Source organism: Etheostoma spectabile, chromosome 20 (assembly GCF_008692095.1).
Source record: "Etheostoma spectabile isolate EspeVRDwgs_2016 chromosome 20, UIUC_Espe_1.0, whole genome shotgun sequence".
Lineage (NCBI taxonomy): Eukaryota > Metazoa > Chordata > Actinopteri > Perciformes > Percidae > Etheostoma > Etheostoma spectabile.
Window position 1 is genome coordinate 22,653,623 of NC_045752.1, and position 349 is coordinate 22,653,971.

The following is a 349-nucleotide window of genomic DNA, read 5'->3' on the forward strand; positions in this document are numbered from 1 at the left end:
TGTACACTTTTTTTCTACCACATCTTTTCCTTCCCTTCGTCTCTCTATTAATGTGCTTGGACACTGAGCTCTGTGAACAGCCGGCCTCTTTAGCAACGACCTTTTGTGTCTTGACTTCGTTGTGCAAGATGTCAATGTTCGTCGTTTGGACAGCTGTCAAGTCAGCAGTCTTCCCCATGATTGTGTAGCCTACAGAACTAGACTGAGAGACCATTTAAAGGCCTTTGCAGGTGTTTTGAGTTAATTAGCTGATTAGAGTGTGGCACCAGGTGTCTTCAATATTGAACCTTGTCACAATATTCTAATTTTCTGAGATAATGATTTTGGGGTTTTCATTAGTTGTCAGTTA